Here is a 15966-nt window from a genome sequence, read left to right as displayed (position 1 = left end):
CACAGAATCCAAAGCAGGCTCCAGGCTCTGAGCTGTCAGCACAGAGCCTGACGCGGGGCTCAAACCCTCAAATTGAGAGATCATGACCTGAGCTGAAGTCGGACACTTAACCAACTGAGCCACCCGGGTGCCCCATTTTTTTTTTAAATAGTCTTCTACAAAATGGTTTCAGACGGCTTGAATCTGGAGGTAACTAACAGAATGTGTTTAACCTTGGTGTAGGAAACTATCTTAGTTCTGCTTTTTAAGATTTATTCTCTTGAAGGTGATAAACTCTAGTAATGAAATAGATAATATGCATTTCTTATAAACACACATACACACATCCGCCTCTAATTGATCTATGTCCAGATTGTCCCATGTTTACGCCATGGTAACTTCTCACTAAGTAGCTTTCTCCTGTTGGGTCTTTTACATTCAGGACAATTTAGGGCCAAAATGGCTGTACCCTAGGCTTAGAGAGTCATGGTGGAGACCTGCATGTTGTTGGGAGACTTTTGTGAAGATCTTTTCATCTCTCCTCGGTGTCCCAGTCTGAAGATGCTCTCTACACGGAGCCACAACTGAATTTTCAGATAGCTTAATAATCAGCAAAGTATCCCTCCAAGATTCTGTGCAACATGTACCCATAGGTATGATACGGAGAATGTCTCGTTCATCTTCTGCGATTTCCCAGGGAATCAACGTTCCCCACCATCTGTCAGAGGCAAGCTCCCAATGACCCATGATACTAGTCTTATTGCAACACAGATTTTCTGTTCCTGATCCTCATGCATCCATTTTGGTTAACGACCAAGGTATCGTTAATGGTGTGGGGACATAGAGTTCGTGCAGGTTTGCGATTGTGGCCAAAGTAGCGCAGAAAACACACTAACCGTTGAGATTGGCAGCCGCATTTTCTTACCGTTTGCGGTTTTCGGTAACTACATCAGGACCTCACAGCAGGTAGAGGGCCCTCAAATCTGTTCTTAATTTCAAGTTAAGTAAAGACTTTCGGCAACAGCTGGCAGCTGAATAGCTGATACCGAATTCCACAGATGTGGTTCTTAATAGTTTGAAGGATGAAAGGAAGGAGTCCACGGAGCAGGATTCATTTAAGGGAAGACAAAGTCAGGAAGGACTCCTCTCGTGGGAGATGCTCCGCGTTAGAAGACGGACTGTGTTTATTACCTTTTCTGGTAATCCCTACAGTATGTTAATTACTTAACAGAGACGTTGTGACCTATTACCACCACACTTTCTTACAACAGCAAAACCATTGACTTTCCCCCCCCCCCCCGAAATCCCATTATGTTTCACCAGACATGACTGATTACATGGTGTGTGTTCGTTGCAAAGTTTGCGGGGAGAACTGAAATAAAATAAGGGAACCAGCAAGGCCTCTCTCGCTGTGGGCAGGCCAGACACACTCGTAATGAAACTGAGGAGGAACAAACAGTCAGAGGCTTCGCCAGAGATGGCAAGTGACTTGTCCCCTAAGACAGCGGGAAAGAAAGCACAATTTGGCATTTAGGAGATGTGGGGGAGTTAGAAGCAGGACGATAGGGAAAGAAGTGGTCGGGATATGGATGAGTGGTTGTCACGGTTCAGAGGTCAGGAGGCTTTGTTGATGAGGGACGCTAGGTACGTTTTGGGGGCTGACTTGTGGCAAAATATACATGACATAAAATTTACTACCATTTTGACCGTTTGAAGTTCAGCAGAGTGGCCAGCATGTCTTGTACATGCGTCTCCAGAACTCTTTCCATCTTGCAAAACTGAAACTCGGACCCATCAACACCCCGTCGCCCCAGCCCCAGGGACCCCCACCCTGCTTCCTGTCCCGGTGAATGTGACTCCTCCAGGGGCCTCATGGAAATGGGATCACGGGTGTTTGTCCTTTTGGGTCAGGCTTACTTCCCCCAGCGTGATGTCCTCGAGGTCCATCCATGGGGTAGCACGTGGCAAGGTAGTATTTTGTCTTCTTTAAAAAAGATGCGGAGGTTAGGGCCACCTGACCCTGACTGACTCAACTCAGTTGAGTGTCCGACTTCAGCTCAGGTCATGATCTCGTGACTCGTGCTGTCAGCTTAAAGCCCGCTCTGTCCCCCTCTCTCTCTGCCCCTCCCCCGCTTGCGCTCCCCCCAGAATAAAGAAACATTTAAAAAAAATAAAGATGCAGAGGTTATATATAAATGGAGGCAAGAACTTTACCAAATAAACTAACAAAGTGACGATAATCTCCACCAAAAGAGTTCTCAAAAATTTTTCTTCTCTTCCCTAAAATGATCGCCTTTCTGGCTGTCTTTGCTTGTCTCTGTCTCCTCGTTAACTTCGGGATAAATATGAAGGAAAGCCCAGTCATCTTCTCAAATGGAAACCAGTACAGCTGAAACCACGTGGAACACACCCGAGGCTGAATTTGAGTTAAATACTCTTGGGGTAGTATTTTCTTTTCTTTTCTTTTTTTTAACGTTTCTCATTATTTTTGAGAGAGAGAGAGACAGCGCAAGCAGGGGAGGGTCAGAGAGAGAGGAAGACACAGAATCCGAAGCAGGCTCCAGGCTCCGAGCTGTCAGCCCAGAGCCCGACGCGGGGCTCGAACTCACAGACTGTGAGATCATGACCCAAGCTGAAGTCGGATGCTTAACCGACTGAGCCCCCAGGCGCCCCTTGGGGTAGTATTTTCATGGCTTATTTATGATTTACAGCCAGACTGCTTGCCCTCAAGTTGGAGAAAGTGTATTAAGACATCAAAAAATTAAAAATTAAGCCCAACAAAAAGGAACGGGGAAGTTTATGTATCAGGCATCTGAGGTGGGTTAACAGATGCGGGTCAGAACCACAGAACCAGGTGCGACCCTGGGGCCTCCCCGCCAGGCTGTGCACAGGCATTTGGTTCTAGAATGGATGGAGGTGTTTTCGTGTGCCCCAAACACACACTAAACCAATGGCATCACATTAGACTTGGGGGGCCAAAATGGAATTTTGGAAAGAGACAAAAAGTTGGATCTCTCATTGAGGGGCTCAGTTGTACTGAGTCACTAAACACACTTTTGTGTTTTTGTTTTGTGATGCTGGTTATGGCACTGGTGCTAGGGGGAAATGATGTTAGGCTGCTGAAGTATTTAAAACAATTTTTTTAAGATTTTGTTTTTTATTTTATTCTTTTTATTTATTTATTTATTTTTTATTATTTTAGAGAGAGAGCACGTGAACAGAGGAGGGGGCAGAGGGAGAAGAGTCTTAAGCAGGCTTCACAGCACAGAGCCCAAGTCGGGGCTCGATCCCAAGACTCTGGGATCATGACCTAAGCTGAAATCAGTGGCCTGTCACTCAACTGACTGAGCCGCCCACGCTCCCTGCTGGAGCATTTTATATGATAAAAAAAATTTTTTTTTTAATATTTTAAATTTTTAAAGAAATAAAATGTTTTTAATTTTAAAAGACATTTCAGGTACAGAGGCACGTGACAACGTGCGGTGCCTGGCTGGCTCAGTGGCTGGAGCGTGTGGCTCTTGATCTCAGGGTTGTGGGTTCGAGCCCCATGTTGGGCATGGGGGTTACTTAAAAATCTTTAAAAATAAGTGAACAAGGGGCACCTGGGCGGCTCAGTCGACTGAGCATCCCACTTTGGCTCAGGGCATGACCTCACGGTCCGTGAGTCCGAGCCCCGTGTCGGGCTCTGTGCCGATGGCTCGGAGCCTGGAGCCTGCTTTGGATTCCGGGTCTCCCTCGCTCTCTGCCCCTCCCCCGCTCGCACTGTGGCTCTCTCCCTCAAAATAAATAAACTCAAAGAAAAAAATAAAGAAATTTAAAAAGATAGCATAAGAGTTGAGGAATTAGGTCAGTAAAAATAAGAGTAGAAAAAAATGAAATCAGGGTCAAGATAAGTTCACCAGGGTTTAAGATAAGCACACATTGATCCTCTGGGTTTTTAGAGGGGGCAGAATTTTCCAGTGAGTTTCCTAGTGTCCTAAACAAAGAGGGAAGCACTCATAATTTTTTTTTAATGTTTATCTATTTTTGAGAGAGAGAGCGAGAGCATGAACAGGGGAGGAACAGAGAGAGAGAGAGAGAGAAACACAGAATCTAAAGCAGGCTCCAGGCTCCGAGCTGTCAGCACAGAGCCCGACGCGGGGCTCGAACTCACGGACCGTGAGATCATGGCCTGAGCCGAAGCTGGACGCTCAGCCGACTGAGCCCCCCAGGCGCCCCTGCACTCATCTTTACAAGATTTAGAAACCTATAAAATGAGAAGTGCATATTTCCATAGAAAACTATTCCGTCCTAATTCTGGTGCCCAAGTGAAATTTCTCCAACGCTCTCTTGAAAGCAGTGATGATGAAATGGAATGGAGTAAATTCCTGACCTTATTTTTTCATACCAACATTATTTTTACCGACCAAAATACTCAGTGTTCCTCACTGTAGTTTGGAGGTAAAACTATCAACCCCCAATGTATTAAGAATTTACCTGAATTACCTTATCTGCAAACTAGGAATCGCACTTAGAATTATTACAGACAAGATGGGTGTAATGTGAGTGAAATCACTCACAACTGTTTTCACAGCATAATAGAATGTACAAGTGTCTGTTCTTAATATTCAGAGTCTCTCCCACCACGTAGTTGCTAATACAGTCCACACTACACAATCCCATTCTGCTCTAAGAGTGGTTCAAAATGTCCAAAGGCACCAAAACTGTTATCCCAAGTTGCATTCGTTCTCTTGAGATGTGGGCTGTGTCTAGAACTCTTCGATTTTTCTTTTTTTAGAATTTGGTTTGTTTCCATGGGATGTCGTTGGCATGGACAAGCCGAGCTGGGTTTTGGATTCACACCCCAAATCACAGATGTTTGAGAAGTGTTTCCGTTCAGGATCTGATGTAGACGTTCCAGCTGCGATGTGAAACGTGGGCTGGGGTTCCGGGCTCTCCCCCCCAACCCAGCCGCACGCCCTGCCCACTCCCCTCCTTGCTGGGCCAGGGTCAGGTTCCCGGTGGGGCCCCTGATCTTCCTGGCACAGGACTTGGCTTCTCCTCGGGAGGCCCCAGAGCTCACCAACCCTCGCCTCCTGTCGCCATCGAGGCCTCTCTGCACTTCTGGGTTCGCAGAAGCTCCTGGGGTGTGGACGTGAAGCCTTTGCAGGGTCCCGACGCACACTTAACTTCTTTATTTCCTATGGCTTAAGCCCTTTGGCTCCTAGAAAGCCTTTATGTAAAATAAATACAGGAAAGATGTGTTGCGCTGTGCGTTACAATACGATACAATCCTCCATGAAGTGCCAACCTCTGTTCAAACAAAGCTCATGGCTGGACTGACAAATTTACAAAAGCCAGGAAATTCAGAGAGGAGGGGCCGCCACTCAGCCTGTGTCCCTGTCCTGTGGGCAGCACGGCGCGAAGCGGCCCCACAGAAGGAGCCGGGCAGATTTCTTCTTCTTCATCCGCTTTGCTTCTGGGTTGGAATACCTCAGTAAATTGAGGGTATTGGTAAAAATAAATCCTTAAATGGAAGTCGTTTTCACTGTGTCCCTTTTTTTCCAGAAAATAAATCACCCCATACTTATCGGACAGACATTTCGGTTTCCCACCTCTCTCCCACACCGCTCAGCTCTTTCTTTCTTGTTTCTTTCTTTCTTTCTTTCTTTCTTTCTTTCTTTCTTTCTTTCTTTCTTTTCTTTCTTTCTTCTTTCTTTCATTCTTCCTTCTTTCTCTCTTTCTCTCTTCCATCTTTCTTTCTTTCTTTCTTCCATCCTTCTTTCTTCTTTCTTGCTTCTTTTTTTCTTCTTTCTTTGTGGCTTCTTTCTTTCCTTTTTTTTCTTTCTTTCTTTTTTTTTTTTTAGCTGTAATTGAGTTTATCCAATTGTTTATATCGGGACGTCATCCAGATGGAGCAGAAAAGTTAACTTTTAGGCAAACTGATAATCAGCTTCAATTGTAGATCTTGGATCCTTTAGGAAATGTTAAAACATTTCACTAATATTTCTAATAGTAGAAAACATTTCTTTGGAACAATACAAAGGCCAAAATTAAAAAAGACAGACTTTGGCTCGCCTGGATGGCTCAGTCACTTGAGCGTCCGACTTGGGCTCAGGTCATGACCTCATGGTCCTGGGTTCAAGCCCTGAGTTGGGCTCTGTGCTGTCAGCTCGGAGCCTGGAGCCTGCTTCGGATTCTGTGTCTCCCTCTCTCTCTGCCCCTCCCCCTGCTCATTCTCTCTCTCTCTCTCTCTCTCTCTCTCTCTCTCTCTCAAAGATAAATAAACAATAAAACTTTTTTTTAAAGAAAATAAATAAAAAGATGGACTTGTGAAGTATTACAGAGATTAGTGTTAAACCACTCTTACCTTTGCGGGAAATTTCATCTAATTTTTAGACACGATGATGTGCTTACATGTATCCCCTTATCGAAAGTTTTGAGGAAACCTTCTTTCGGTCACCTACACTACAAAAAGGACGACCAAAACTAAACTCTGCCCCAGAAGAGCCTCTAGCAACATTATCTCCACCGAGAGCTGACTTTCTCTTCCCCCCTTGTAGGCCATTGTGCAATGTTACTGCACCCTCCCTGGCTGTGCAGAATTACCGGGAGGTTAATGGTGCAAATATCCTGTTCATTTTAGGGCCACTCTAGTGCTGATTAACTGAACAGGGAGGAAACACCGAGCATCCGTAAGAAGGGCTTGTGAAAAGTTTGCTTAGCTAACGCTATGGGAAGAAAGACAGAAACCGAGTCAAAAACATTTTGTTTGGTGAAAACTCACAGGACAATCGTTTCCGATGGGTCCCGTCCGTGTCAGGACGGCGCGTGAAAGCAGTAAAAGACAGCTACTTCTCTCTGTGTGTAGATGCGCCGGTGTTTCAACTCAAAGACAAAGACAATGTGTATAGGATGGCGTGGATAATGAAGGTGGGGACAACGGATTCTAGGTGATTATTTACAAGTCAAAAAATGAAACAGTCAAATGAATGAGTTCATTGTGTAACACCTAATGTTCCAGGGGCCAGGGCGCCGCTGCCTGTGGGTCTGGGTATTCCCACACCAGCTGCGATCAGAGCAGATAACCATTAGGTTCCTTCTGAAATACAAGGAGAGGTTGGTCCCGTGGAATTATAATACTTACCCCTCCTGTGTTTGGAAATACTTTCTCCTTCATTTGCTTTGATTCTGCTCACAATAGCAAAGTGAAATCGCTCAGAATTATTAATTCCATTTAAAAGTTTAAAATTCAGGGGGCACCTGGCAGGCTCAGTCAGAAGAGCGTGTGACTCCTGATATCAGGGTCGTGGGTTCGAGCCCCATGTTGGGTGAAGAGATTACAAAACATACATAAACTTTAAAGATGAAATTAAAAAATGGAGCGCCTGGGTGGCTCAGTCAGTCGAGCGCCCGATTCTTGGTTTCTGAGTTTTAACCCCATGTTGGGTTCTGCACTGACAGCTAGGAGCCTGCTTGGGATTCTTCGTGTCTCTCTTTCTCTTGCTGTCTGCCCCTCCCCACACATGCTTACTCTGTCTCTCTTTGTCTCTTAAAAATAAATAAAATAAACACTTAAAGATAATATAAAAAGAAGTTTAAAATTCATAGCAAAGTTGTTATGTTCCCAATGTGGTACAGTCGGTTAGAAGCAGAACCATTTGGAATGTATATGTTTTTAAGAACCATGTGTCTAACGGTATAGTTCCTTTTTATAAGTTTATTCATTGATTTAGTTAGTTTTAGTAATCTTTATGCCCCATGTGGGGCTCGAATTCACGCCCCTGAGATCAAGAATCGCACGCTCTTTCGGCTGAGTGAGGCAGGCGCCCCTAAGAGGATAGCTCTTAAAATCCATTTACCCCACCCACTACAGGAAGACCTTTCCCTGTGGTTGTGTGAGGCTCACGCTCCACTCTGAGATATTGAGGCAGAACAGTGTCTGTCATCACTCCGTCCTGCGTCACTTCTGAATTCCCTGGTGGGCACCCACTGAGAAATTTTAGTTGGGATGGTGATTCTTTCTGTAGAGCCAAGATTGTCTCGCAAAATGGAGCAGCCAACGAGGAACCGCAAATTTGGGATAGTTCCTTGATAGACTCAACTTTACCAGCCAATGTCAAGTGCACGTGTGATTATAACCTTAACCGGCTTCCGAAATATGAATGCTGTCAAGCAATATTTACGAGGATAAAGGAACATCTGGCTTTAAGTGTATCAGCAACAACACAGGCAAGTCATAAGACCCAGCACGGTAACTTTTGACTTAGGTTATGGCGTTTGACGCTATCGCAATTATAATATATATTAAACACGTTAGCCGAGCAGAGATGGAGTTGTTCGTTCCTTCAGCAAATGTGTGCTGGATTCATATTTGCCATGAGTACTGAGCCGGGCCCTGAGTCTGCACCACGAGGACACTCCTCGGGCTGCAAGGTGCTTACCAGGCTTTGGCACATCTGTGCCCTGCTCGCAAAGGGTCTTCTTGTGGAGAAAAGGCATGGGAGATGGACACCTGGCTCTCCTACGTGTCCTGGAGGGCAGTCACTTGGAGTGGTGGCCGTTTGGGGCGGCAGGACCGGGGGACGTCTCCCACCCGGCAGGAGGAGGACACCACCGCTTGGGGCAGGTGCCTTATGCTAGTAAATTTCCCTCTTGGTTTTTGCCTTCAAGTCAGGGATTTCGGTTTCTTTCCCTCGAAAGCAACCTCAGTCTGTTTCTGAAGGGGTTCTTGGCTCTGCCACGGTCCTCACTGGTCCGGGGACCCAGTGAGTGGCAGAGAACCGGCCCGGAACAGAGAACCGCAGCGCTGCGGAAAGAAGGTGGGCCGCCTGCAGGGGCCACCAAGAGTGTTTTAAACCGAGGACGGACGGAATCAAATACGTCTTTAGAGATCGCCTGGCCTCAGTGAAGAGAATTAAGAGGTCAGATCCCGCTGCACCTGAAGAGCAAAACCCTGAGCATCTCCTCTCTGGGCAGAAGCAGGGAGGTGTCCGAAGCAGACAGGGGAGCACAGAGAGGGGGGTAGGAGTGTTGTCGTGGAGGGGAGAGGCTCACCCGAAGGCCGAAGTGGCCAAGGGGTCAGATCCTACAGCATGTCACCAGATCCAGCCACAGGCTGCCGCAGGGACCTCAGGACAGAGCTTCCGAGGAACGCCGGGGGCAGCAGGCCGACCGCCTCGGCCGGGACAGGTGGGGGTGAGCCTAGCCTGCCATCAGTACCACCTGCACGGGCCTTGGGGTTGAGGCAGAGGTCTTTGCATCATTGCCGTTTGTTTGAAGGTGGGAGCAATGTGAGTGTGTGTAACACGGATGCAAAGGTATCTGAAGAAATGCAGACAGGTCTGGAGAACGAGGCACACGCAGTGGCCGCCAAGCCCCAGTCTCTTTCTACTCCTGGCTGGTGCAGCCACCTGACTGACCACAACCTACAAAGAGGTTAATGCTCAGGGCGCCGGTCAGCCCGTGCACGCGCAAGCCAGGCTCCCGGCCTCTGAGCAGGAGTTTTTACCTGACCTTTTGTTGGAAGGCCTCTGCTAAGCACCCTGGATGTCGGAAGTCACTGGCCTTTGCTCTGTTGTTGGGACCCATCCTATTCTCCGGGCCCAAGACCCATCCTGATGCCCCTTCTAGATGTCGGCTCTCACTTCACATCTGCTGCCTCACTTACAAAATCCCCTCCAAACGTGCAATTAGAACTTTATGTTTTCCTCGCATCAAGTTTGGACGACCTCAGGGCCCGGAATGCTTTTGAAACCCAGACTAAAGAAAACTGGAAGTAAAATATAAATTAAAAAAAAGAAGAAGACGACCAGGGATAGAGCAAAGAAGCCAGAAGAAATCACTGCGTTTTAATAAGTTGGTCATAAGACGTGTAGCGGTAACTACATCCCAAGACCCAAGGAGCTGGAAGGAAGCATGGGAGGTTTTGTTTGTGCCGGGTGGAAAAAAGAATACTGGATATTGACAGAAAGAAAGGTTCGATATGTGTGCTCAAAATTTACGAGTAAAAGCTAAGAAAAGAAATCAGAAAGAGAAAAATGTGTTTAAAAAAATACTAATAAAAATAAATAAAATGTAACCATAGAAACAACAGACAAAATAGAAGTCACGATGAGAAGAGATAAAAGGCTATTCCGAACTGATAAAAGTTACAAGATTAGTCATGGACATATATGTACCTAACAACGTAGCTTCCAAACATATAAAGCAAGCGCTAATAAATATGAGGAAAATAGACAAATCATCAGGTCTAGTAAGGGATTTAACATACCTCTAACAGAAATCATGGGTTTAAGTAAATGTAGTCAGGACTAACACAGTCAGTACAGTTGAGCTAACAAAATATGGAAGACTATGGGGCGCCTGGGTGGCGCAGTCGGTTAAGCGTCCGACTTCAGCCAGGTCACGATCTCGCGGTCCGTGAGTTCGAGCCCCGCGTCAGGCTCTGGGCTGATGGCTCGGAGCCTGGAGCCTGTTTCCGATTCTGTGTCTCCCTCTCTCTCTGTCCCTCCCCCGTTCATGCTCTGTCTCTCTCTGTCCCAAAAATAAATAAATAAACGTTGAAAAAAAAAAAAATATGGAAGACTGTAGAAGACACAACAGAGCCTTTTCTGGAAACAGTCCTTGTGAAAGGAAAACAAGAACACAAATGAACAAAAGCTACAAAGTGCAGAAATATAAAGGCATTATTCTGAACCACAGTGCAAACAATTAGCAATTTACAATACAGAGACAGTCAACCACCTACTGGAAAAAATAATAACAACAAACGGAGTAAAAATGGAAAATATCTTAAAATTTAAAAGATCTTTTGTAAGTACAAATTTCAGACTTTAAGAGAAAAACAAACCAGAAGTTACTGTTTAGATAAAAAAGAAATGTGGTATCTACCTATCAAATATGTGGGATCTTGTCGAAGTATGATGCAGCTGACAGAGAAGGAATCTTCAGTAGGAATACATTTATTATAAGATGCACGAACCAAGGTTTCAACACAGAAAGCTACCAAAAATAAAAGTGAAATGAAATCAATCCAAAGAAGGTAGGAGAAAGGAAACAGTAAACGTCAAACACAATCCATGAAATAGATAAAAAATAATCATCAATAATTGAGTTGAATAGTAAAACTAAAAAAAAAAAAAATCATCAGATAAACTTTTTCAGTTCTAATCAAGAGACAGAAAGGGAATATACAAAATCAACAGAAATAAATTAGAAATAAATGAAAGTATATTTTTATTACAAAGGAATAATGTGTTTATATCAATACATTTATCAATCCAAAAGAAATATTTTTCCTAAATATTTTTAAGGGTATAAATCGCCAAAATTGGCTTGAAGAATAAGTCTTTACCTTAAATATACAAATAATTGCAGAAAAGTCTGAAAAGAGATCTAGATCTTTGATTTAAAATGACACTAGATTAGATGGTTTTATGGAGTTGTGTCATTTAAAAAATGTCTTACTTTTTAATTATAGAAGTAAAACTTGCTTAGTTTAAATAAAATAGTTGAACATATGTCAATACATACAATAAAAAGAAAATCTCCTCACTGCCTCCTTTATGCAAATTTCAACCCCCAGCAGTAACCCCGTTGGCCGCAGACCTTACTACAAACAGGTATCTGTATGCGTATGTGTGAGGTTTACAAAAAGGAGATCTTAAAACACATATTGGTCTACAGCTTGCTTTTTCCCTTCCGCTTGGTGTCATGACATCATTCCATATAAAAAATATAACAGATGCGCAGGATTCAATTATACGGATGTACCATTATATGTTGCAGAATATTTAGAGTCAGCTTTTCCCTTGCTTCAAAGAAATAAACATTTCTAGACAATATTTTAACAACCTGAAGAGACACCTTTCACGGAGACGTTGGGGGAGAAGTCTTTCTTTAAAAAAAAAAAAAAAAAAAAATATATATATATATATATATATATATATATATATATAAAATTTATTGTCAAATTGGTTTCCATACAACACCCAGGGCTCACCCCAATAAGTGCCCTCTTTAGTGCCCATCACCCACTTTTCCCTCTCCCCCACCCCCATCAACCCTCAGTTTGTTCTCAGTATTTAAGAGTCTCTTAAGGTTTGCCTCCCTCCCTCTCTGTAACTGTTTCCCCCTTCCCGTCCCCCATGGTCTTCTGTTAAGTTTCCCAGGATCCACATATGAGTGAAAACATATGGTATCTGTCTTTCTCTGCCTGACTTATTTCGCTTAGCATAACACTCTCTCCAGTTCCATCCACATTGCTGCAAATGGCCAGATCTCATTCTTTCTCATTGCCACGTAGTATTCCATTGTATATATAAGCCACATCTTCTTGATCCATTTGTCAGTTGAAGGACATTTGGGCTTTTCCCGTGATTTGGCTATTGTTGAGAGTGCTGCTATAAACGTTGGGGTACGAGTGCCCCTATGCTCAGCACTCCTGTATCCCCTGGGTCAATTCCTAGCAGTGCTATTGCTGGGTCATAGGGTAGATCTATTTTTAATTTTTTGAGGAACCTCCACACTGTTTTCTAGAGCGGCTGCACCAGTTTGCATTCCCACCAACGGTGCAGGAGGGTTCTCGCTGGGGGAGAAGTCTTCAAATGAAACAAGAGAACACAGTACGTGTGGGTGTGACAGCATCGCGGAGGACATTGTCAGTTCCAGCGTGATGGAATAATAATGAAAGCTGAGTTTTGAAGTATAAACTTTCCAGGTCGACCTTTTAAAAAAATATGTGAATATTAAAACAAACAAACAAACAAACACACAAACAATTTTGTCCGTAGTGAGGACTGCCAACTGTCAGGGACAGTCGTCAGGACAGACCTGCACTTCCTGTGGAGGGGAACTGGCCAGGCTCTCCCATCAGCTGTGGGCGGCGTTTGTCTAATCCTGGGTGTCCCAGTTTCCCCCACGTAAGTCACTGAAGTGACAATACTTACAACTGCGAATCCAGCTCGTGACCAGCTTGATCCCTTGATGAGGCTGTAGGCAAACTGAAGAAGAAAAGGAGGCAGTTTCCGGGAAGGAGACACTGTGGAGAAGAAAGACAGCAAACGTGGAAAGTCAGAATGAATCCAAGCTCTCCCTGCTTCAACTGCAAGGATCTGTCAGTCCGTCCGTGGGGGGCCGTAAGTAGCACACTCACAGGTTCTAGAAAAGCAAAGGTTCAGACCAGCAAAGAGACGGGTTAATTGGTGTTAAGTTTCTTACACTGTTTTTCCAACGCCCCAGATTTACCACGAGGGGTGAAAAGACTGACGACTGCGGTACGGCTCCTGCTTCAGACCCACATTCTCTTCCTTTGACATTTTATGAGAATCATCTAGAAGTCTGCTTCCTTGCCTCATATTTAAAATGACAGGGTCTTTCCAACAAGTGTGGTGGGACAACTGGATGTGCACATTCAAAAGAATGAAGTTAGGGGCGCCTGGGTGGCTCAGTCGGTTGAGCATCCGGCTTCGGCTCAGGTCATGATCTCAACGGTTTGTGAGTTCGAGCCCCGTGTCGGGCTCTGTGCTGACAGCTCAGAGCCTGGAGCCTGCTTCGGATTCTGTGCCTCCCTCTCTCCCTGCCCCTCCCCTGCTTACGCTCTGTCTCTGTCTCAAAAATAAAATAAACATTAAAAAAAAAAATTAAAAAAACAAGAATGAAGTTGGACCCCTTCCTCTCAACATGCCCCAAATTAACTCAAGATGGATCATAGACCCAAATGTACATGCTAACGCTATAAACACTCTGAGAAGGAAATAAGTGGTAAATCGTCATGAATTTGGGTAGGCAGAGCCTTCTTAGATATGACACTGAAAGCAGCAAAGAACACAGATAAATTGGGCCCATTCAAAATGAAAAGCTTTCACGGCTTCAAAGGACATTCTCAAGAAAGTGAAAAGAGCTCCAGAATGTGGGAGAAGATATTTGCAAATCACGCGTCATATCCGATAAGGGACCTGGAATCTGGTAGATACAAAGGATTCTAACAACTCAATAATTTAAAGATAAGTAACCCAATTTAATAACTGGCCCAATTGAGGAGGGCACTTGTTGGGAGGAGCGTTGGGTGCTGTATATAGGTGATGAACCACGGGAGTCTACTCCTGTAACCAAGAGCACACTGTATACTCTGTATGCTAGCCAGCTTGACAATAAATTACATTAAAAATAAACGGGCCCCAGGGGCGCCTGGATGGCTCAGTTGGTTAAGCGTGCGACTTCAGCTCAGGTCATGATCTCACAGTTTGTGGGTTCGAGCCCCGCATCGGGCTCTGTGCTCCCAGCTCGGAGCCTGGAGCCTGCTTCAGATTCTGTGTCTCCCTCTCTCTCTGCCCCTCCCCTGCTCATTCTCTCTCTCTCTCTCTCAAAAATAAATAATAAAGATTAAAAAAAATTTTTTTAAATAAAATAAAATAAACGGGCCCAGGATGTGACCAGGTATTTCTCCAAGAAGATGCTCAAATGACCAATAAGCACATGAAAAGATAAGCAAGATCATGAGACATTAGGGAAATGCAAATCAAAACCATAGTGAGTTAGATACGGTGTCCCACGCACCAGGAAGGCCAGAATCAAAAGACAGATATTAACAAGTGTTGGCAAGGAGGTGGTGAGGTCCCCATGCACTGTTGTGGGGGGAGGGGGGTAAAACCACGCAGCACTTCGGGAAATGGGGAGTTCCTCAGAAGGTAGAACTGAGTGATCACGTGACCCAGCCCTCCCATTCCTACATACGTAATCAAGAGAAATGAAAAAATACATCCATGCGAAAACTTACACGTGAATGTTTCATAGCAGTGTTATTCGTAACAGCCCAACAGGGAGTGGAAAGAACCAAGTGGAAAAGCCCGCCGAGGGATACCCAAAACATGGTTCACGCACGCAATGGAGCACTGTTCAGCCATAAACAAGGGTGAAGGACTCTTACAGGCACAACATGGATGAGCGTCAGAGAGCAGTGAAGGGGGCCAGGCACAAAATACTGCAGACCGTATGATTCCGTTGACGTGACGTGTCCAGAATAGGCGAATCCACAGACAGAAAGTAGACGAGGGGCTGCCGGGGGTGGGGGCTGTGGGAGGGACTGGGGGGGACCGATGGTTGCGTACGGGGTAATGAAGATGCTCTCGTCCTACATCGATGGGGGTGATGGTCACACAATACCATGTATGTGCTAAAAGCCATAGTACAGTTTCAATACATGAGTTGTATGGTATGTGAATTATATTTCAGTAAGTCTATTATTTTTTTAAAAAATGACAGGGTCATTACCAATGGTCCTCTCTGTTATGCACAAAAAGGAGATTTAATGACCTAGAAGATAACATATCTTCCTAGGTATCATACTATACTACAAATTATTTTTTCTCAAAAAAAAAAATTTAAAAAAAAAAAAAAAAAAAAAAAAAAAGGGGCGCCTGGGTGGCGCAGTCGGTTGGGCGTCCGACTTCAGCCAGGTCACGATCTCGCGGTCCGTGAGTTCGAGCCCCGCGTCAGGCTCTGGGCTGATGGCTCGGAGCCTGGAGCCTGTTTCCGATTCTGTGTCTCCCTCTCTCTCTGCCCCTCCCCCATTCATGCTATGTCTCTCTCTGTCCCAAAAATAAAAAAAGAAAAAAAAAAACGTTGAAAAAAAAAAAAATTAAAAAAAAAAAAACAAATTATTTTTTCTCAAGTGTTCCCAACTTCCCTGGTCTTCCGGTCATTTAGAGAAGGGTCGATGTCACTCACAGCTGTGGTGAGTGATACCCTGGCATCTGGAGGAGAGACATGGAAAGAATGGCTTCGTGCCCTGATTTTGCTATGTCTAGCTGTGTGACCTTTGGCAAGTCACTTAACTTCTCTGGGCTTTAGACAGCTCATCTGAAAAATGAGAGGCCAGAACTAAATAAATCCTCCTATGTTAGAGTTTTATGATTCAGATTTAAAATGGCATTTGTAAATATAAGCATAATCATGAAAGCAAAATGTATTGTATTTACTTAGTTTTTATTTTTTTAGTTAAAAAAA

This window comes from Neofelis nebulosa, chromosome 11 (genome assembly GCF_028018385.1).
Source record: "Neofelis nebulosa isolate mNeoNeb1 chromosome 11, mNeoNeb1.pri, whole genome shotgun sequence".
NCBI classification, from domain to species: Eukaryota; Metazoa; Chordata; class Mammalia; order Carnivora; family Felidae; genus Neofelis; species Neofelis nebulosa.
Note: the sequence above shows the minus strand (reverse complement) of the source record.